This window comes from Papio anubis, chromosome 3, assembly GCF_008728515.1.
Source record: "Papio anubis isolate 15944 chromosome 3, Panubis1.0, whole genome shotgun sequence".
NCBI lineage: Eukaryota > Metazoa > Chordata > Mammalia > Primates > Cercopithecidae > Papio > Papio anubis.
Genome location: NC_044978.1, coordinates 141,657,001 through 141,680,647, shown reverse-complemented (window position 1 = coordinate 141,680,647; position 23,647 = coordinate 141,657,001). Strand labels below are relative to the sequence as shown.

The 23,647-nt window shown below is 35.8% G+C and overlaps 1 protein-coding gene and 1 pseudogene across 1 annotated transcript in view; one reads left to right on the top strand and one right to left on the bottom strand.

The window, feature by feature from the left end:
- Positions 1-23,647, top strand: part of STPG2 (sperm tail PG-rich repeat containing 2) — a 280,442-nt gene that overhangs the window by 96,293 nt on the left and 160,502 nt on the right. The window lies entirely within an intron of this gene.
- LOC101009634 lies at positions 21,863-22,764 on the bottom strand (annotated as a pseudogene).

Sequence of the window (23,647 nt, the reverse complement as noted above, 5' to 3'; positions counted from 1 at the left end):
GTGGGTTTAAATGGATGTGTGAACATTTCTAAGTGGCTACTCCTTCTGGCTCAGTGCAGAGCAAGAAGGCTACAACACCTTGCTCCCAATTTCTCCCTGAAGGGGTTTGACTACATACCTAATGTCCTAACATTCCCAGCTGCCGTCTGTGGCTGAGGTCAGGCCTTTAATTAGCTTGCATCTGGCAGCTGATGAAGCAGGCTATTCGTATGTCTCTGGGATACTAAATGGGTGTGTGAGAAATTCCTGTAGCTCCTCCTCATGGTTCACTCAAGAGATAGAACCAAGACTCCAGCTACTCCACCTGTCTCTGAGAGCAGATGGAAGCCAGGGGTGACAAAAAGGAAAGCAATGGGTTGAAAGAGTGTGTGGTCTGAATGAGAGTGGAGATATTTGCCACTGATCCTGTCTCCATCTTAGTGCAGAGTGAGTGAGATAAAATTAGCTACCAGTTTCTCCCGAGGAGAAGAGGAACTGGAACACATGTCTAACTCCTCCACTTTTTCAGCGGCATCTTGAAGAACTTAATTCCATACTGACTTTCTAGGGACACTGAATGGGCTTGGCATACCCTAATCTCCTGGGGGACAGTAAGAGCAAAGATGAGATTTTGGACAAGCTCGGTGGTTTCAGAGGCACCCAGAATCTCTGGCCAGGCTGACTGGTTAGGTTCATCTCCTACACATGGCCAGTCAGATGAGACTGGGAGAGTTACAGTCTCATCTAACATGCCAACAGCAATAAAGAGAGTCAAGGAAGATGAAGAAATAGGGAAATATATTCCAAATGAAATAACAAAGCTCCAGAAACTGGCCCTCATGACATTTAGATAAGTAATTTATCTAACAAAGAATACAAAATAATGGCCATAATGATGCTTACTGAGGTCAGGAGAGCTTTGTATGAACAATGTGAGAATTTCAACAGAGATAGAAAAGTCAGAAGTCTAGAGCTGAAGAATCCAGCAACTGATTTGAAAAAATTCAGTGGAGATGTTCAAAAGCAGACTAGAGAGCAGAAGAAACAATCAGTAAATCTGAAGACAGGTCATCGGAAATTTTTAAATCAAAGGAGCCAAAAAAAAAAGAATGAAAAAACTATGAAAATCACTTAAGGGACTTATGGATACCACTCAGCAGAACAATGTGTACATTATTTGAATTAAGGAAGGAAAAAAGAGACAGAGAAAGGGATGGAAAGCTTATTCAAAGAAATAATGGCTGAAAAATTTCCAAACCTAGGGAAGAAAATAGTAATCCAGCTCCAGGAAACCCAAAGGATACCAAATAAAATGAATGCAAAGAAGCACAACATATACAAATGGTCAAATGTTAAAGACAGAAAATTTTGAAAGCAACTAGAGAAGAGCAACTTGTGTACATGGGAGCTCCATAAGGCAATCAGCAGATTTATTAAATAAATAAATAAATAAATAAATAAATTTTTTTAGCAAAAATCTTGCAGGTCTGAAGGGAGTAGGGTAATATACTCAAAGTGCTAAAAGAAACAAATGGTCACCTCCAAATACTGTATGAGCAAACCTATCCTACCAAAATGAAGGGGAGATAAGGACTTTTTCAGGCAAATAAAAGCCAAGGGAGTTTATCACCACCAGACTTGTTTTCCAAGAAATGCTAAAGGGAATCGTTTTTTCAAGTGTGGTATTAAGTTTATTCTATTTTCTGTATAACTTTAAGTACATAATGTTTATTTCCACAGGCCTCAGGAAATGGGTAGAAATCACAGGACAATCTCTCTTCCCACTGAAAAAAGTTGGATATTTTGGTGTTTGTCCTAGAGGGAAAAAACTGAAAATTACATTAGCAGTGCTGTGCAAGATTCTGACATAAATCAAGACCTAAAACCAGCCTGCAGTGGATGTTTTAGTCCTCTGTTCAGGTGCTTGGACAGAAGCCATAAGCTGATGAGCATGACAGGGAAAAGGAGGCAGTAAAGACAGGTGACAGGCACCTAGCAGGGAAGGAGGATTCAGGAATGCCAGACTCCTTGGAATGGTGTGTTGTTTTTCCTTTTTTTCCTTTTTTTTTTTTTTTTTTTTTAAAGTCATCTCTGTAGGAAGGTGCTGGGCAGGTATCCCAGAGAATGAAAGGGTCCAAGACTCCTTTAACTGCCCTGGATGAAGGGCACTGCTACAGCAGCTAGTACCGGAGGCTCTCCTATCTCATGGTTGAGGCAGACCCAGGATAGAATAGAGAACAAAAGGAATGCTTATGGGAAACCATTTTGCATGGAATGCTAGATGGCCAAGCCTCAGCCTTCAGTCCAGTGCCACCCTTGCCTCACTTGTCAACAGTGAGAAATTAGTTTGATTAGAAGAACCTCATCTGGAAACTTACCAGCTTCTGCTACCTTCATGCCGATTGTTAGAAAAAGATTAACCAGTGTGAACATTCTGATCTGTGAATTCCTGGGACTGTTTTCTTCCCAATGGACTGTTTGTTAGTAGAATAACCTCCAAAAACTCAAAGCTAAAATGCATCATCAGTCCTGGTCAGCAGTTCCTTAAGAATGGACTGGCGGCGTGGTTGAGCTGATATGGAAAAGCTGCGCCGTCCTGCAGAAGATGAACTGACCTGCTATCCCACCCCAAATCTCTCAGCCTGAAGTATATTTCAGTGAAGGCAGGTAGCTGTGCTTCTCAGAGCAGAAAGGTAAGTGCAGAAAGGTAGAGGAAATCTGGAAAAGAACCGTCTTGATACAGATTTATCCCATGGTGTGAAGGGAGGGCAAAGAACCCAGTGGCACTTCGCTTATCCAGCAATTTCTCACTGTGGTGACCAAATTGCTAAAGAGAATTTCCAAAGTTGAGATGAAAGGATGCTAAACAGAAACACAAGAGCATAGGAAAGTTTGAAACTTGTTGGTAAAAGTAAATATATAGGTCAAAAGGGAGTAATATATTCCTATAATAGTGATGAGTAAATCACTTTTAATTCTACTATAAAAATTAAAAAGTATTGAAGACAATGGTAACTAAATTATGCTAATGCATACGTAACAGAAATATGTGTAAAATTTGACATCAATAGCATATAATGTGAGGGGAAGAGAGGTAAATTGTAGCTGGAGGCCATTATCCTTAGCAAACTAATGCAGGAACAGAAAACCAAATTCCATATGTTCTCACATATAAGTGGGAACTAAATGATGAGAACTCATGAACACAAAGAAGGGAACAACAAACACTGGGGCCTACTTGAGGGTGGAGGTAGGGAGGAGGAAGAGAAGCAGAAAAAATAACCACTGGGTACTAGACTTAGTACTGGGTGACAAAAAATAATCTGTACAGCATACTCCCATGAATGAGTTTACCTGTATCACACACCTGCACATGTACTCCCAAACCTAAAAGTAAAAAATAAAAATAAAAGTAAATTTATAAAAGAATTTAGAAAAATAATCTTAATTGTTTTAAGTAATTTTTATTAAAGAAAAAAGATGAAAGTATTAAAGACAATGATAACTAAAATATGTTAACGCATATATAATATAAATACATGTAAATTTTACATCAATAGCATATAATATGGGGCAGGAGAGGTAAATTGGAGAGTATTTGAATGCAAGGGAATTTAAGTTGTTATCAGTCTAAAATAGACTATTATAAGGTATTTTATGTAAGCCCCTTGGTAACTAGAAGGAAAATACCTATGAAAGTTACGCAACAGATAAAGAGAAAGTAATCAAAACTGTCAATACAAAAAAACACAAAAGACAGCAAGAGAAAAAGAGGGATAAAAGAAGTACAAGACAAATAATTAATGAATAGCTAACAAAATAGCAATAGGAAATCCTTCTTTATTAATAATTATTAAAGATGTATATAAAATAACCTCTACAATTAAAAAGATAATGGAGTGCTGATTAGATTAAAAACAACATCCAACTGCATGCTGTTATAAGAAACTAACTTTAGATTCAACAAACGCTAAAAGTGAAAAGATGGAAAAGGATATTCCATGCAAATTGTAAATGAAATAAAAGAGGAATGATTGTAGTTATATTAGAAAAGTAGGCTTTAGTAAAACAACTATCTTTAGAGACAAAAAGGTTACTTCACAATGATGAAAGGGTCAATTCAGTAGGAAGATATAACCATTGTAATATACGCACCCAACATTTGAGTCCTTAAATATATATATAGCAAATATTGACAGATCTGAAATGATAAATTGATAGCAATACAATAATAGTAGGACTCAATACCCTTCTTACAATTCGATAATAGTGTGGGACTTCAACACTCCACTGACAACACCAGACAGATCATTGACACAGAAAATCAACAAAGAAACACTGGACTTAAATTGGACTTTAGACCTAATAGAATATTCTACTCAATAACTGCAGAATATATATATTTTTTCTCATCAGCATATGGAACATTCTCCAAGATAGATTTTATGTCAGGTCAGAGAATAAGTTTCAATAAACTTTTGAAAATCAAAATTATAACATATATCTTCTTAACACATATTGGATTAAAAGAGAAGTCAATAACAATAGGCGCTCTTGAAACTTTACAAATACATGGAGATTAAACAACAGGCTCCTGAAGAATCAATTGCAAAATTAAGATAAAAATTAAATATTTTTTGAAATGAATAAAAATGGGGATATAACATACAAGAACCTCTGGGACACAGCAAAAACAGTGTTAAGAGGGAAGTTTATAGTGTTAAATGCAAACATAAAAAGAAACACCACAAATTAGCAACCTATTGTTACACCTTATAAGTTTGGAGAAACAAGAGCAAACCAAACCCAAAGCTAGCAAAAGGAAAGAAAGAACGAAGATCAGTGTAGAACTATATAAAATTGAAGTAAAAAAAGTACAAAGAATCAATGAAATGAAAAGTTGTTTGTTTGAAAGGACAAAAAAAATTGATAAACCACTCACTAGACTTACCAAGAAAAATAGAGAAAATCCAAGTAAACAATCAGAAATGAAAAAAGACACACTTATGATTGATGTCATAAAGATACAAAAGATTATCAGAGACTACTATGAATGACCACATGCCCACACACTTAGAAAACCTAGAGGAAATGGATAATTCCTGGAAACATATTATGTCGAGATTGAACCACAAAGAAACAGAAATCCTAAACAGACCAATAACAAGTAGTGAGATTGAATCAGTAATAAAAATTCTCCTAAGAAAAAAAAGCCTGGGACCAGATGAATTCATAGCCAAATTCTACCAAACATGCAAAGAAGAACTGGTACCAATTTTCCTGAAATCATTCCCAAATGTTAAAGAGGAGGAAATCCTCCCTAACTCATTTTACAGTCAGTGTCACCCTGATAACAAAGCCAGACGAGGATATAACACAAAAAGAAAACTACAGAACAATATCTCTGATGAACAGAGATGTAAAAATCTCCCACAAAATACTAGCAAACCGAATCCATGAGCACCTAAAAAATGTAATACACCACAATCAAGTGGGTTTTATTCCAGAAATGCAAGGAGGATTCAACATATACAAATCAATAAATGTGATTCATTGCATAAACAAAATTTAAAAAATACTATATGATTATCTCAATAGATGCAGAAGCAATTGATAAAATTCAGCATCCCTTCATGATAAGAACACTCAAAAACTACGCATAGAAGGAACACATACCTCAAAATAATAAAAGTCATATGCAACAGACCCACAGCCGACATCATACAGAATGGAGAAAAGTTAAAATATCGCCACCCCCCCACCACCGCCAAGAAGTGGAACAAGACAGGATGTTCAATTTTGCCACTTCTATTCAACATAGGATGGAAAGTTCTAGTCAGAGCAATCAAGCAAGAGACAGAAAGAATACATCAGAATTGGAAAAGAGGATTTCAAATTATCTCTGGTTGCTGATATGAAACTGTACATAGAAAACCCTAGAGCCTTCTCCAAAAGACACTTAACATTTGATAAATGAATTCAGTGAAGTTTCAAGACATGAAATCAGTGTACAAAAATCAGTAGCATTTCTATATACCAATAATAAGCTGAGAACCAAATCAAGAAATCAATCCCATTTAGAATAGCTACAAAAATAATAAAGCATCTATGAATATATTTAACCAAGGAAGTGAAAAATAAGGAAAATGGTGAAACACTGATGAAAGAAATTGTAGATGACACAAACAAATGAGTAAGCATCCCATGCTCATGAAATCAGAAGAATCAATATTGAATTTGATTGAAATATTGATTCTTTTGATTCAATATTGATTCTTAAAGCAGTCTACAGATTTAATGCAATTCCTGTCAAAATACCAATGTCTTTTTTCACAGAAGTAGAAAAAATAATTCTAAAACTCACCTGTAACCAAAAAAGAGCTCGAATATCCAAAGCAATCCTAAGCAAAAGGAACAAAGGAGGAGACATCACATTACCTGACTTCAAATTATAGTCTTAATACAAGGCTAAGTAACCAAAATAGCATGGTACTGGTATAAAAATAGACACATAGATCAGTGGAACAGAATAGAGAACCCAGAAATAAACCCACGTACCTACAGCCAACTTATCTTTAATAAAGTAAACAAAAACATATATAGGGAAAAGGATACCTTAGTCAATAAATGGTTTTGGGAAAATTGGCTAGCCATACTAGAAGAGTGAAATTGGACCCATATCTCTCGCTGTACAAAAAAATCAACCCAAGATGAATTAAAGACTTAAATGTAAGACCTGAAGCTATAAAAATCCTAGAAGAAAACCTAGGAAAAACTTTTTTGGACATTGGCCCAGGCAAAGAATTTATGACTAAGACCTTAAAACACAAGCAGCAAAAAAAAAAAAAAAAAAGCAAATGGGACTTAATTAAATTAAAAAGCTTCTGCTTAGCAAAAGAAATAATCAACAGAGTGAACAGACAACTTGCAGAATGAGGGAAAATATTTTCGCATTATGCATCTGACAAGGGACTAATATCCATAATCTACAAGTAACTCAAACAAGAACGACAAACTCTAAAAGCCCCAATGAAGAGGGGGCAAAGGACAAAAACATACATTTTTCAAAAGAAGATATAGAAGTGGCCAAGAAAGATATGAAAAAATGCTCAATATCCCTAATCATCAGAGAAATGCAAATCAAAACCACAATGAGATATTATCTTACACCAGTCAGAATGGCTGTTATTAAGCAGTCAAAAAATAACAGATGTTGGCAAGGATGCAGAGACAAGGGAACAGTTATACACTATTGGTAGAAATGTAAATTAGTACAGCCTTTCTGGAAAACAATATGGAATCTTCTTAAAGAAATAAAATTAGAATTACCATTCCATCCAGCAATCCCACTACTGGATATCTACCCAAAGGAAAATAAATCATTATATAAAAAGATTCCTGCACTTATATATTTATCACAGCACTCTTCATAATAGTGAAGTCATGGAATCAACCTAAGTGTCCATTAATGGATGATTGGATGAAGAAAATGTGATCCATCTATCTATCTATCTATCTATCTATCTATCTATCTATCTATCTATCTATCTATCTATCTAAAAGGGGTACAATGGCAGTTTGTTGCATGGAATATACTGCCTGTTGAGTATTAAAGATTGGGCTTTTAATTGTAACTGTCACTTACAAATAGTAATACGTATACTTATTCCCTCTCACCCTCAACCCACCTGCTCACTTTGTGTATACTGCAAAAGTATGATATATATATGTATTTCTTGTATGCATATATATACACAAGAAATATGTATATGTACACAGACATTGGACACTCCACAAAGTGGGAGGTTGGGAGAGGGCTGAGGAATGAAATATTACTAATGGGTACATGTACATTTGGGTGATGGTTACACTAAAAACCCAGTCTTCACCACTGTGCAATATATCCATGTAACAAAACTGCCCTTATACCCCTTAAAATTATACAAATAAAAGAATTTAGGATATATCTTCCAGTACACCTTGTACATTTTTACTGGATAGATATTTATTCACAAATGATCTATTTAGAAAGTTAAATAAATGGTCATATTTTAAATATTTTTAAAACCTTTTTTATCCCACGGGGGATTTATTCACATTCATACAAGTGGGATTGTTTTCATTGGTTTTCCTTCAGTGTAGAATTCTGTTGTATGACTAGTACAGTTCATTTATATATATACATACTAATATACATTTCGTTTGATTCTAATTTTTTGCTATTACAAATATTGTTGCACTAACCATCTTTGCCTGTGTCTCTGATGTACAAGGGTATATAACCAGTCAGTGGTTGCTGGTTTATAAAGTATGTGCATTTTCAACTTTATTAGATATTGCCAATTTTTTTCCTAATGTGGTTATACTTATATATTATTTTGACATTGGGCAGACTTCTTGTCTCAGCAATCCTCATCAACACTTAGTATTTTCTGACTTCAGGGTGATGAGTATATGTATCTCTTAGGTTCTATTTCTCTTTTTACTCTGTAAGTTGACATTGTTTCCTATGTTTATTTGCTGTTTCTGTTTCCTCTTCTGTGAATTCTCTGCCCATTGATTTTTAGGCAGTTTTTATGTATTCTGGATACCAGTCCTAATGTCAGATGTGTTTAATATTTTCGAATCTTTGGCTATTCATTTTACTTTGTTCATGGACCCTCTCTACAGAATTTTTTAATATGGTCAAATTTATTAATATTTTCATTCACAGGTTTTGTTTTTTGGTATCTTTTTTGAGAAATATTTTTCCTACCTTGTTGAAATAAGGCTATTTTATATTTTCTTTTGATCTTCTTGCTGAGATTTTACATGTATGTGGAACACGTTTTTGTGTGTATGGGGTGTGGGATTCTCTTATTTGTGTTTAAAGGCAGTTACCAAAATATGCCTAAGTTACATACTCTTTTCTCCACTGGTTTATAATGGTGCCTCTATCATATACATTGTAATAGTAAATGAAATAAAATTAAAAAAAATACTTGTGTCTACTTCTGAGATTTCTGTTTGGTTCTACTGATCCGTTTCTAATCTCAAACCAATACCATACTATTTTTTAACTTGACAGTTTAACAAATCTTGTATCAGTTGGACTAAGATCCCCTATACTGCCCTCACCTTTAATTCTTCCATATGAGATATTTCTTGGCTTTTCACAGACATTTGGTCTTCCATTATTAATTTTAGAATCTGTTTGTGTCAGTCTAAAAACCAAAAACAAGCCAGGTGCAGTAACATGTGCCTGTAGTCCTAGGTATTGGCAGGCTGAGGTGGGAGGATAGCTTTAGCCCAGGAGTTCAAGGCCAGCCTGGGCAACATAGTAAGACCCTGTCTTAAAAGAAAAATTAAAAAAATAAAAAGTAAAAGCAAAAAAAAAAGTGTCATTGGGATCATATTTATTATATAATCGTCACATCTAAAGCATGCTATATCTCTCTGTTTGGATCTATTTTTATCTTCTTTCATGATATTTACTAATTTTCCACAAAGGTCTTGTACATCTTTGTTAAATTTATTTCTAGACACCATGTAGGGTTTTATTTGCTGTTGTACATTATATCTTTTTCAATCTGTATTTTCTTATGAAATTATTGTTGGTATGTAGGAACAATGTTGATTTATATATTTTATTCTTTGATCCAGCAGCTGTTTAACTTGCTTATGGTTTTTCTATAGGAAAAGTTCCTTAAAATAATAACTTTGAATATTCTTTTCTACTTCTTTTGTGTTTTCCTTGAATTGTCTTCCTCTGTGCTTTCTCTCACTCCCTTACTCCTTTCCTCTTTCCCTTTCTTTTTTTCCTTTCATAACATCCACTAAGACATACTATGTTGTGTATCAGTGATAGACATCTTTATATTTCTGATAAATAGAAATGCTTATTAAATTTTACTATAGGCATGATGCTGTAGGTTTTTGGGACATATCTTTTATTATCTTCTAGCCTTATTTTGTTGGCTTAAAAATACTCATTAATGTGTGTTGAAATTTATTAATTTTTTTAAATACGTTAAGATGATTATAAGATTTTTCTCCCTTAATTTGTTTGGGTCATAAATTTTGTGAATACATTTTTCTTGATATTAAAGCATCTTGCATTTGTTATATATTACTAATTTTTAAATTTACTGGTACATTTGCATCTGTGTTCATAAGCGGAATTGTTACAGACTTTTCTTGTGTTCTCCATTTTTGGTTTTAGTATGAAGATTTTGTAAGTGTTCCCTCTCTTTTTTTCACTCATTGGAAAAGTTAGCATAAATAGGGAAATTTTCTTCCTTGGAGAATTATTAGAAATTATTTATAAAACTACCTGGGCCTGGGTGTTTCTTCTTAGGAGAGATATTTGTCTATTACTTCAGATTATTTAATCGACATTGATTTATTCAGCTTTTCTATTTTTTTTTTTTTTTAGTTAATTTTGCTAATTCTAGTTTGCAAAAAGTGGTCGATTTTCACTAACTTCAAAAATTTCTTGGCTTAAAGCATGCAATTTTTATGACTAAGAAAACTATAATTTTAGTTGTGTCAATTTTTAATTCTTAAAATAATTTTTTATATCTTTAATCTTTGTGTCTTTTCTTTTTTAACTTTTATTTTAAGTTCAGTAATACAAGCACAGGCTTGTTACATAGATAAACTTGTGTCAAGGGGGTTTGTTGTGCAGATTATTTTATCACCTAGGTATTAAGACTGGTATCCATTAGTTATTTTTTTCTGATCCTCTCCCTCTTCCCACCCTCCATCCTCCGAAAGGCCTCAGTATGTGTTGTTCCCCTCTGTGTCCATGTGTTCTCATCATTTAGCTCTCACTTATAAGACAAAACAGGTGGTATTTGGTTTTCTGTTCTTGTGTTAGTTTGCTGAGGATAATGACCTCCTGCTCCATCCTTGTCCCTGCAAAGGACATGATCTTGTTCTTTTTTATGGCTGCATAGTATTTCATGGTATATATATATACCACATTTTCTTTATGTAGTCTATCTTTGTTGGTCATTTTGGTTGATTCCATGTTCTTGCTATTGTGAACAGTGTTGCAGTGAACATATGCATGCATGCATCTTTATAATAGAATAATTTATATTCCTTTGGGTATATACCCAGTAATGGGATTGCTGGGTTCAATGGTAGTCTGTCTTGAAGTCTTTGAGGAATCAGCACACTTTCTTCCACAATGGCTGAACTAATTTACAGTAGCATCAACAGTGTATAAGCATTTCTTTATCTTGAAAACCTCACTAGCATCAGTTATTTTTTTGACTTTTCTTTCTCTTTTTTTGAGTATTGTGTTTTTTAAAATTTATTTATTTTTATTATACTTTAAGTTCTGGGATACATGTGCAGAACATGCAGGTTTGTTACAGAGATATACATATGCCATGGTGGTTTGCTGCACCCATCAACCTGTCATCTACATTAGGTATTTTTCCTAATGCTATCCCTCCCCTAGTCCCCACCTCAACAGGCCCTGATGTGTGATATTCCCCTCCCTGTGTTCATGTATTCTCATTGTTCAACTCCTACTTCTGAGTGAGAATATGCAGTGTTTAGTTTTCTGTTCTTGTGGTTAGTTTGCTGAGAATGATGGTTTCCAGCTTCATCCATGTCCCTGCAAATGATGTGAACTCATCCTTTTTTATGGCTGCATAGTATTCCATGGTATATATGTGATTAAATACAAATGGATAGTCACCAAAACACATTGTAATCCAATTCTTTCTTTTTTAAATTATACTTTGAGTTCTGGGATACATGTGCAGAACGTGCAGGTTTGTTACATAGGTATACACGAGCCATCATGGTTTGCTGCACTCATCAACCCATCATCTACATTAGATATTTCTCCTAATGCTATCCCTCCTCTAGCCTTCCACTCCCACACAGGCCCCAGTGTGTGACGTTCCCCTCCCTGTGTCCATGTGTTCTCATTGTTCCTCTCCCACTTCTGAGTGAAAACATGCAGTGTTTGGTTTTCTGTCCTTGTGTTAGTTTGCTGAGAATAATGGTTTCCAGCTATCCCTCCCCTAGTCCCCACCTCAACAGGCCCTGATGTGTGATGTTCCCCTCCCTGTGTCCATGTGTTCTCATTGTTCAACTCCTACTTATGAGTGAGAACATGCAGTGTTTGGTTTTCTGTTCTTGTGGTTAGTTTGCTGAGAATGATGGTTTCCAGCTTCATCCATGTCCCTGCAAAGGACATGAACTCATCCTTTTTTATGGCTACATAGTATTCCATGGTATATATGTGCCACATTTTCTTTATCCAGTCTATCATTGACGGGCATTTGGGTTGGTTCCAAGTCTTTGCCATTGTGGACAATGCTGTAGAAGCTCTTTAGTTTAATTAGATCCCATTTGTCCCTGAAAAGGACATGTTCTCATTCGTTTTTATGGCTGCATAGTATTCCATGGTGTATATGTGCCCCAGTTTCTTTATCCAGTCTATCATTGATGGGCATTTGGGTTGGTTCCAAGTCTTTGCTACTGTGAACAATGCTGCAATAAACATATGTGCGCGTGTGTCTTTATAATAGAATGATTTATAATCCTTTGGGTATATGCCTAGTAATGGGATTGCTGAGTCAAATGGTATTTCTAGTTCTAGATCCTTGAGGAATCACCATACTGTCTTCTACAATGGTTGAACTAATTTACATTCCCACCAACAGTGGAAAAGCTTTCTAATTTCTCCACATCCTCTCCAACATCTGTGTTTCCTTACTTTTAATGATCGCCATTCCAACTGGCGTGAGATAGTATCTCATTGTAGGTTTGATTTGCATTTCTCTAATGACCAGTGATGATGAGCATTTTTTCACGTTTGTTGGCTGCATAAATGTCTTCTTTTGAGAAGTGTCTGTTCACATCCTTTGCCCACTTTTTGATGGGGTTGTTTGTTTTTTTCTTGTAAATTTGTTTAAGTTCTTTGTAGATTCTGGATATTAGCCCTTTGTCAGATGGATAGATTGCAAAATTATTCTCCCATTCTGCAGGTTGCCTGTTCACTCTGATGATAGTTTCTTTTGCTGTGCAGAAGCTCTTTAGTTTAATTAGTTCCCATTTGTCTATTTTGGCTTTTGTTGCCATTGCTTTTGGTGTTTTAATCATGAGGTCTTTGCCCATGTCCTGAATGGTATTGCCTAGGTTTTCTTCTAGGGTTTTTATGGTTTTAGGTCTTACATTTAAGTCTTTAATCCATCTTAAGTTAGTTTTTGTATAAGATGTGAGGAGGGGATCCAGTTTCAGCTTTCTGTATATGGCTAGCCAGTTTTCCCAACATCATTTATTAAATAAGGAATCCTGTCCCCATTGCTTGTTTTTGTCAGGTTTGTCAAAGGTCAGATGGTTGTAGATGTGTGGTGTTATTTCTGAGGCATCTGTTCTGTTCCATTGGTCTATATATCTGTTTTGGTATATATGCTGCTATATACCAGTAATATGCTGTTTTGGTTACTGTAGCCTTGTAGTATAGTTTAAAGTCAGATAGTGTGATGCCTCTAGCTTTGTTCTTTTTGCTTAGGATTGTCTTGTCTTTGTGGGTTCTTTTTTGATTCCATATGAACTTCAAAGTAGTTTTTTCCAATTCTGTAAAGAATGTCAGTGGCAGCTTGATGGGGATAGCATTGAATCTATAAATTACTTTGGGCTGTATGGCTGTTTTCACAGTATTGATTCTTCCTATCCATGAGCATGGAATGTTCTTCCATTTGTTTGTGTCCTCTCTTACTTCCTTGAGTGATGCTTTGTAGTTCTCCTTGAAGAGGTCCTTCACATCTCTTGTAGGTTGTATTCCTAGGTATTTTATTCTCTTAGTAGCAATTGTGAATGGGAGTTCACTCCTGATTTGGCTCTCTATTGGTGTATAGGAATGCTTGTGGTTTTTGCATATTGATTTTTGTATCCTGAAACTTTGCTGAAGTTGCCTATCAGCTTAAGGAGATTTTGGGCTGAGACGATGGGGTTTTCTAAATATACAATCATGTCATCTGCAAACAGGGACAATTTGACTTCCTCTTTTCTCAATTGAATAACGTTTATTTCTTTCTCTCGCCAGATTGCCCTGGCCAGAACTTCCAATACTATGTTGAATCAGAGTGGTGTGAGAGGGCATTTTTGTCTTGTGCTGGTTTTCAAAGGGAATGCTTCCAGCTTTTGCCCATTCAGTATGATATTGGCTGTGGGTTTGTCGTAAATAGCTCTTATTATTTTGTGATGCGTTTCATCGATACTTAGTTTATTGAGAGTTTTTAGCATTAAGGGGCGTTGAATTTTGTTGAAGGCTTTTTCTTCATCTATTGAGATAATCATGTGATTTGTCGTTGGTTCTGTTTACGTGATAGATTATACTTACTGATTTGCCTCGGTTGAATCAGCTTTGCATCCCAGGGATGAAGCTGACTTGATCATGGTGGATAAGCTTTTTGATATGCTGCTGGATTTGGCTTGCCGGTATTTTTTGAGGATTTTTTTGCATCGATGTTAATCAGGGATATTGGCCTAAAATTTTCTTTTTTTGTTGTGTCTCTGCCAGGTTTTGGTATTAGGATTATGCTGGCCTCATAAAATGAGTTAGGAAGGATTCCCTCTTTTTCTATCATTTGGAGTAGTTTCAGAAGGAATGGTACCAGCTCATCTTTGTACCTCTGGTAGAATTTGGCTGTGAATTCATCTGGTCCTGGACTTTTTTTGGTTGGTAGGCTATTAATTACTGCCTCAATTTTAGAACTTGTTATTGGTCTATTTAGGGATTCAGCTTCTTCCTGGTTTAGTCTTGGAGGATGTATGTGTCCAGAAATTTATGTATTTTTTCTAGATTTTCTAGTTTATTTGCATAGAGTTGTTTATAGTATTCTCTGATGGTAGTTTGTATTTCTGTGGGATTGGTGGTGATATCCCCCTTATTATTTTTTATTGTGTCTATTTGATTCTTCTCTCTTTTCTTTTTTATTAGTCTGGCTAGCGGTCTATCTATTTTGTTGATCTTTTCAAAATACCAGTTCCTGTATTCATTGATTTTTTTGAAGGGTTTTTGTGTATGTGTGTGTGTGTGCATGTGTATTTCTATCTTCTTCAGTTCTGCTCTGATCTTAGTTATTTCTTGTCTTCTGCTAGCTTTTGAATTTGTTTGCTCTTTTTTCTCTAGTTCTTTTCATTGTGATGTTAGGGTGTTGATTTTAGTTTTTTCCTGCTTTCTCCTGTGGGCAGTAAGTGCTATAAATTTCCCTCTACACATTTAAAGCAGAGTCCCAGAAATGTGTCCCAGAGATCTGGGACATGGTATCTTTGTTATCATTGGTTTCGAAGAACTTCTTTTTTTCTGCCTTCATGTTGTTATTTACCCAGTAGTCATTCAGGAGCAGGTTGTTCAGTTTCCATGTTGTTGTGTGGGTTTGAGTGAGTTTCTTAATCCTGGGGTCTAATTTGATTGCACTGTGGTCTGAGAGATAGTTTTTTATGATTTCCATTCTTTTGCATTTGCTGAGGAGTGTTTTACTTTTAATTATGTGGTCAATTTTAGAATAAATGCGATGTGGTGCTGAGAAGAATGTATATTCTGTTGATTTGGGGTGGAGAGTTCTGTAGGTGTCTGTTAGGTCACTTGGTCTGGAGCTGAGTTTAAGTCCTGGATATCCTTGTTAATTTTCTGTCTCATTGATCTGTCTAGTATCGACAGTGGGGTGTTAAAGTCTCCCACTATTATTGTGTGGGAGTCTCAGTCTCTTCCATTCTGACTTGTGTTGGTATTGTGTGGTTTTTTAATTTTTTAATTTTTTTCGTAAGTTATTGGGGTTCAGGTGGTGTTTGGTTACATGAGTAAATTTGTATATACTAGATTTTCTTTATCCACTTGTTGATTAATAGGCATTTGGGTTGGTTCCATGGTATTTCAGGTGTGAGTTGTGCTGCTATAAACATGCGTGTGCAAATAACTTTTTTGTATAATGACTTCTTTTCCTCTGGGTAGATACCAGTAATGGGATTGCTGGATCAAATGGTAGATCTACTTTTAGTTCTTTAAGGAATCTCCACACTGTGTTTCATAGTGGTTGTACCAGTTTACATTCCCACCAGCAGTGTAGAAGTATTCCCTGTTCACCACATCCATGCTAACATCTACTATTTTTTGATTTTTTGATTTTTTGATTATGGCCATCCTTGCAGGAGTAAGGTGGTATCACATTGTGGTTTTGATTTGCGTTTCTCTGATCATTAGTGATGTTGAGCATTTTTTCATCTGTTTGTTGGCCATTTGTATATCTTCTTTTGAGAATTGTCTATTCATGTCCTTAGTCTACTTTTCAATGGGATTGTTTGCTTTTTGCTTAATGATTTGTGTTCGTTGTAGATTCTGGATATTAGTCATTTGTCAATTGTGTAGAGTGTGAAGATTTTCTCCCACTCTGTGGGTTGTCTGTTTACTCTGCTGACTATTCCTTTTGCCATGCAAAAGCTCTTTAGTTTAATTAAGTCCCAGTTATTTACTTTTTTTTTTTTTTTTGAGATGCAGTTTCACTTTTGTTGCCCAGGCTGGAGTGCAGTGGTGCGATCTCGGCTCACTGAAACCTCTGCCTTTCAGTTTCAAGTGATTCTCCTACCTCAGCCTCCCAAGTAGCTGGGACTACAGGCACACGCTACCATGCCCAGCTAATCTTTTGTATTTTTAGTAGAGGCGGAGTTTCACCATGTTCCTCAGGATGGTCTCAATCTCTTGACCTCGTGATCTGCCTGCCTCAGCCTCCCAAAGTGCTGGGATTACAGGTGTGAGCCACTGCGCCTGGCCTATTTACTTTTTTAAAAATTGCATTTGCTTTTGGGTTCTTGGTTATAAAATCCTTGCCTAAGCCAATATCCAAAAGAGTTCTTCCAATGTTATATTCTAGAATTTTTAGTTTCAGGTCTTAAATTTAAGTTCTTAATCAATCTTGAGTTGATTTTTGTATAAAGTTAGAGATAGGATCCAGTTTCATTCTCTACATATGGCTAGACAATTATCCCAGCACCATTTGTTGAAAAAGGTGCCCTTTTACCACTTTATGCTTTTGTTTGCTTTGTTGAATATCAGTTGGCTTTAAGTATTGGGGTTTATTTCTGGGTTCTCTATTCTGTTCCATGGGTCTATGTGCCTATTTTTTATACCAGTACCATGCTGTTTTGGTGACTCTGGCCTTAAAGTACAGTTTGAAATAAGGTACTGTGATGCCTCTTTTTTCTTTTTGCTTAGTCTTGCTTTGGCTACGCAGGCTCTTTTTTGGTTCCATATGAATTTTTAAATTTAAGTCTTTAATTCATCTTGAGTTAATTTTTGTACATAGTGTAAAGAATGGGCCCAGTTTAAGTCTTCTGCATATGACTAGCCAGTTATCCCAGCACCATTTATTGAATAGAAAATCCTTTCCCCATTGCTTGTTTTTGTCAAGATGGTTGAAGATCAGATAGTTGTAGGTGTGTGGTCTTATTTCTGGGTATTCTATTCTGATTTGTTGGTCTATGTGACTGTTTTTTTGTTCCAGTATCTTGCTTTTTTGGTTACTATAGGCCTGGAGTATAATTTGAAGTTGGGTAACATGATGTCTCTAGCTTTTTTCTTTTTGCTTAAGATTGCCTTGGCTTTTCAGGCTCTTTTCTGGTTCCATAGGAATTTTAGTTTTCCTTAGTTCTCTGAAGAATATCAATGGTACTTTAATAGAAATAGCATTGAGTCTCTAGATTTCTTTGAGTAGTATGGCCATTTTAACAATATCATGGAAATTTCTTCCTTGATAATGTATAAAGACAGATGCAATACTGAATTTCTGGGGAATTGCATAGATTATTGCCACCACCAGAGACTTGGAAGACTCAGGAGTAGAGATAGTTATCACATCTTTACGTAACTTGCTGATGTGACCTGTGCGGAAGTCAGATTAATTTTGGGGGGTGACTGTGGATCATTATAGACTTAATCAGATGGTGTTGATAGAGTTTGCAGCTGCTGTCTCAGTTATAGTATTTTTACTGGAGCAAAACATCGTGGTCTGGTATATTGATGGCATTATGCTGATTAGAGTTGAATAGCTGGAAGTAGGAAGAATCTTGCAAACCAGATAATGGAAGATAAACCCCGTGAAATTTCAGGGGCCTCCTACTGCAGTGAAGTTCCTGGGTTCCAGTGGTCTGGATAATGTCAAAATATCCCCTCCAAGGTGAAAGACAAGTTGCTATTCCTTCCACCATCTACTATGAAAAAGAGTTATAACTCTTGGTAGGTCTTTCTGGGTTTTGGAGATAATATATATTGCATTTGAGTGTGTCACTTTGGCTTTTCTACTGAGATACTGATAAATGTGCCAATTTTGAGTGGACATAGAGCAAGACAAAGCTCTACAGTGGGTCCAGGCTGCATTGCAAGCTACTTTTTCATTCCAACCTTATGATTTAGCAGATTAAATAATACTTGAATTGTTTTGTTGCAAACTGGGGTGCTTTAGAAAGCCTCTGGAAAGTACCAATATGAGAATAAGAGCACGCAACCCTAGGATTTTGTAATACTTCTATGTCTTCTTCTACAGATAACTAATATAAAATATAAAAGGATGATATAACTATGCTATTTCTAATTAATATACTTTGAATATGTAGATACCCATGGGCTAAAAGTAAAAGCATGGAAAGTGATATATCACGTAAGCATCAATAAAAATGCTGTAGTGGCTATATTAGTATCAGATAAAGTACATATAAGAATAAAGAATATTACTAGAGATAAAGAGGGATATTTCATAATGAAAAAGAAAGAGATCATCAAGAAGACACAGTAATCCTAAAGATATATGCATGTATAGAGATTCAGAATGCTTGAGGGAACAACTGACAAAACAGAATGGAGAACTAAATAATTTACAATTCTAGCTAGCTATTTCACTACTCTGGTCTCAATAATTGATACAGCAAGACCTCAGTGAGGTTATAGAAGATTGAACAGGACTATTAGCCTAGTGTGACATAGTAAGCACTTATAGAACATGCCACCTAATATGTTTATGCATAATACACATATTTCTACATGCACATAGAATGTTTACCAAGATAGAACATATTTTTGTTAATAAAACAAGTTTTAATATATTTAAAGTATTGAAATAACAGAAAATATACTCTCTGATCACAACAGTGTTTACAAAAAATAAATCACAGAAAAAATATCTGGAAAATTCTTATAATTTGGAAATTGAGCAACATACTTCCAAATAAACCATACGTGAAAGAGGAAATTATGAGGAAAATCAGAAAATATTTCAAGCTATGTGAAAATGAAAACACAGCATATCAACATTTATAGGATAAAATATTGTATTTAGTGAGTAATATATAGAATTAATGCTTATATTAGAAAAGAAGAAACATGTAAAATCAGTGTACTCAGCGTTCACATTTAGGAAATAGAAAATAAAAAGGACAAACTAAACTCCAAAGAGGAAGAGAGATAACTGGAGTGTAGCAGGTGAAATAAAATTCTGTAGCTTTGTTCTCCACAAGGAAACAAGAAATTATTAAATGAGGTTCAAAACGTCTGCTATAAGAAAATAAGACTAATTTATTCATATCTCTGAAAAGTAAATTATCCTAAGCAGACTGTTGGTAGAAATATGGATGTTAAACATACTTACTGCTAGTGAAGGATCAGAAGAAAATGAGGAACACATTGTTGGAAACTATGGGAGAGAGGATTCTTGTTATAGAGTGGTAGAAAGTGTAGCTAAAATGTGTCCTACATGATTATGTAGAAACTAGATTTTGTAAGGAATGTCCTTGGATTTGTATAAGTGTTGAAGGTGTGCTGAGGTTTCTTCTTTCTGCTTATAGTAAAATGTGAGATGAAAAGCACAAATTGAAGGAAGAACTGTTAAGCCAAAAGAAACCAGGACTTGATGATGTGGGAAATTTCCAACCTATCCAATTAGAAAAAGGCACTCAAATTAGATTCACTTCCAGGAAAGTCAGTTCTGGGGAGACTGCTGAGGTTGTGGTTGAATTATCTTTCGCTAGTGCCTTGGAAGGATCTAGAGACTGTGTTCAGTCACACAGAAGCTCTTTGAAGAAATCAGGTGTATGACTCATGGATCCCTTCAGTCATCTCTGAAGAGGCCAAAAATAGACCTGGCATTATCTAGAAAAGACCTGTGGAGGAGCTGTTGTGTGGAGTGAATTCCCATGACAGATGTAGGAGACTCAAAATACTCATGAGATTTTATATCAATAGCAGCACTGCCAGCTTGGACTGAAAGGGACAGAAAGAAGGGTAAATGAAAGAAGGCTATTGACACTCTAGAATTCTAAAGGCAGGAAGCAGGCTGATAAAACTACTTAGCTGAAAGCAATGCTACTCTTCATGAAAAAGGAAGATTTACTCCAAAGGCAGAGTCATCCTATTCTCTGAAGGTGAAGCTGGGAGCCACACAGGTTATTCCTAGGCCTTGAAACTCAATGGAGTTTTCCTACCAGGGTTTTGAGATTGCTTGAGATGGCTGATTTCTTTTTTCCTCCCATTTTTTTTTTGGAATGGAAATGTTTGGTGTTCTACACTTATTCCATCTTCTATTTTGAGAGCTGTTAACTTGTTTTCTAGTTTTGCAGGTCTACAGATGGAGATGAATTTTGCCCTAGATGGATCATATCCAAAATTTCATCCATATCTGATTTTTGTGGTTCAGTTGATGTGAATTTGGGTCCTTTGAGCTGATGAGATTTAGATTAGATTTCAGACTTTGAGCTGCAGTTGTAATAAGTTAAGATTCTTGGGAATATTAGGATGGGATGAATGCATTGAATGTGGGATGAATGAATCTTTGTGGGCTAGACTGCTTACTGTGGTAGAATTATATCCCTCTAACAATGTTCATGTCCTAATCCCTGGAACTTGTGCATATGTTATTTGACATGGTAAAAGAGACTTCCCAATGGGATTAAGTTAATAAGTGTATGTTATTTTAAGCTACTAAATTTTTGGTATTCATTAGAAGAGCAACAGAAACAAATACACCTTGTCTTTGGGAACATTGGCCATTTTCAAAGGAAGAGGCTTCTGCATCTTACCAGTCTGAGCAGCTGCCTGGTAAGTTTGACAGACTCATGTGGTCCAGAGGGCACAACCTGGTGAATGTTCCTTGTTTATCTGTTAAGATTCAGTCAAGAGATAGAAAGCACGCCAATAATGTAGATGTTGATAATTTAATATTAAAAAATTAGTTAAAAATGGTCAACTACTTATAATGGAAAACTAGACTCTACACTAAAACAGCTTATGTAGGAAGCATCTACAAATGTACTGCCTTTAGTGGGATTGGGGAAAGAGAAAGAGAAACAGAGAAAGAGAAGGGCAAGAAGTACACTAAGAACTCAGAAGAATCACCTCCTACTCCCAAGACTGAGACCTCACTGGAGAGGGCATAGCTATGGTTCGCTGGGTGGCAAAGAAGTTCACTGGAGTCAGTGGACCGGAGTTTATCTGTATGTCGTTATCTACTGGAGTAATGGCAGATTGGGGCTTGTCTACAGGAAGCTGTCCTTGAGGGTTCCTGAGAAACTCAATGGGGCTGCAGCATGTCACTAGCAGGCACACCACAGATGGAAGAAAATACGCTAGAATTAGGAAGTGAAACCCCTTCCTCTACCATGACATACAATGTCCATCTGGTACCCTCTCTTGCCAACTAAGATTAGACAAACTGGCAAAGAAATTTGTACGGGGTCCAGATCCAGTAAAACCTAGGTCAAGGAGGATGAATGCAGAGGCAGAGGAATAAATCAGTAACTAACACCATACACTCCGTTTTTTTTTTTTTTTTTTTTTCTGTCCATATGTTTATTGTCTTTATCTGAAAATCTTCATAGAAAATTGTTTGGTTTAGCTCTCAGCAGCCCATTCCTGAGCTCTGAGGAAGCTTGCCTTCTTTTGAGCTACCCAATCTTTCTTCTGAGCAAGGGACATTTTGGGATGGTTCCACCTCTTCTTTTTAACTTCTTTCTTGGGTTTCTTTTCATAGACTGGATTCTCTCGTATAGCAGCATGAGCTTTCCTATACATCTCCATCATGTCTGGAGTTACTCTGTTCTTTATGTATTGAGAGAACAGTTTCTTGTAATCATCTTCCTCTTCTTCCATTAAGTAGTGCATGTAATCTGCAACATTCTGGCCCACAGTGTGCTTCCAGTGTACTTCTACATTAAATTCCTTGCTTTCAGAATCATAACCAGGGAATCATTTGGTATTGTGAGGGATAGACAAGCCTCCATCCACAGCTCCCTTCAGGGCGCCAACGATTTTATTGCCAGTAGTAATTCTGGCAAGGCCTGCACCCAAATAGCAGGTAAAGGCACCTGACTGACCATCAATGCTTTCCACATTGTATTCATCACCAGTCACCTCCACTTGGCCTTCATAGATCTTGTCCATGCCAAACCTACTGAGAAGACTGCAGGCCAGCAGCAGGCCAGTATAATATGCTGCAGCATAATTTGTCAGGCCAACCTTCACACTATATTTTGGCAGTTCGTGTGCATATGCCGCGTAGACTATTATATCCCCCTCTGTATGGGCATAAGCAATCTGACAAGTGATTCTCTGTTTGTTACACTAACTATCATTCTGTATTTGGGTGTGTTGTATTTATTTTTATCCTTTATCCCTAAGTGTTTCCAAGCATAGTAATCAGTTTTACCCTCTCCTCGTCTTCTAAATTTCACTTGGTATCTCTTAAAGTAGGCCTTATTCTTAACAACATTAACAAAACTCATCCTGTGGAACAGAGACCTGCATCTGCAGCTCGACAGAGACCTGCAGGCCCAGTAGCACTAGGGGGTGGAAAGGGCCACAGCCAATACACTCCTTTTATCAGTCAGCTTCTGTTTCCTTTTACACAACAACAAAACAACTCTGTTTCCACCTAACAAAGCAAAGCTATTCTTTATACAATTAAAAAGTTTTGACACTTTCCTCATGAGGAGATATACATCTCCAGTAGTTGTTGTATAAATGACTTGCCAGCTGTATTAATTAATCCTTAAATTCACTTGAACTGCAAGTGAATACTCTTAAAAAGAGTAAACTAAAGTAATCCCTGATAATAAAGGAGAGCCTCTTTGCTATCCTCCCCATTTTTGTTCTTATACCTTTTGGAATACAGATGGGGGTAATTAAATTTGCAGTAGTCATTTTATGACCTTGATATAGGAAAAAGAAAAGATGTTCAAGAGAATCCTAAAAACCTGAGTTTAGACATTGTTGATTCTTGAATTAATTACATAGGCTATTCTGGACTTCTTGCTTTATAATACAAATAAAACTTTATTTTTAAAAACAATATTGGGTTTGTTGATATTTGCGGCCAAATGCATTTCTTCTAGATATTCTTATAAAACAAATTGAAAAGCCAGTGAAAGTAATTATATTGAGAGAAAGCACAGTGAAAGTAAAATTTTGTCATGAAATGATACTATCAAATGTTATATAATATCAGTGGCATATATTTACAATAACATTTACAAATATGTCAAATATCTGAACAAACGTGTAGATACTTTCATTTGTTCTTATATTAAACTACTAATTTCAGAGTATAAATTAACCCTTGCTTATGTGTGCTACATATATATGTGGAGACGACTTTGGCAACATTTGGTTATATTTATC